This window comes from Calidris pugnax, unplaced genomic scaffold (genome assembly GCF_001431845.1).
Source record: "Calidris pugnax isolate Ruff unplaced genomic scaffold, ASM143184v1 scaffold608, whole genome shotgun sequence".
NCBI classification, from domain to species: domain Eukaryota; kingdom Metazoa; phylum Chordata; class Aves; order Charadriiformes; family Scolopacidae; genus Calidris; species Calidris pugnax.
The window spans coordinates 16,362-16,945 of NW_015091297.1; the positions used below are offsets into that span (position 1 = coordinate 16,362).

The 584-nt window shown below is 52.4% G+C and overlaps 1 protein-coding gene across 1 annotated transcript in view; it reads left to right on the top strand.

Annotated features, from left to right (window-relative positions):
- The window catches only part of RBM14 (RNA binding motif protein 14), a 13,685-nt gene that overhangs the window by 698 nt on the left and 12,403 nt on the right, over positions 1–584 (top strand). The window lies entirely within an intron of this gene.

Below are 584 nucleotides of genomic sequence, written 5' to 3' on the forward strand. Positions count from 1 at the left end.
AAAAAACCCACAAACCACCCCAACCCCCCCCTTTTTTACGCCTCCTTCGCCTTCGTGTCGCAGGTCGCAGCTTCTCAACGGAAACCGTCAGAAATCGCCCCAAAATCCCCGCCTTAAAAAGTTATCTGGCGATTTTGGGGGGGTCCCAAGAAGATCGGGGGGGTCCCAAGAAATTTGGGGGGGTTTAACCCCCCCCGAAGGGTCGTGTCCCCCCCCAAATCTTTCCCCTTTTCGTCTTGTTTCAGGTCACAAGATGCAGTTTTTCAACGTAAACCCTCAGAAATCGCCCCAAAAACCCCCCTAAAAAGTTATCTGGCGATTTTGGAGGGGTCCCAAGAAGGTTGGGGGGGTCCTAAGAAGGATTTGGGGGGGTCCCCAAAAGGGTTGGGGGGGTTTAACCCCCCCCGAAGGGTCGTGTCCCCCCCAAAATCTTTCCCCTTTTCGTCTTGTTTCAGGTCACAAGATGCAGTTTTTCAACATAAATTGTCAGAAATCGCCCCAAAATCCGTCCTAAAAAGTTTTCTGGCGATTTTGGGGGGGTCCCAAGAAGATCGGGGGGGTCCCAAGAAATTTGGGGGGGTTTA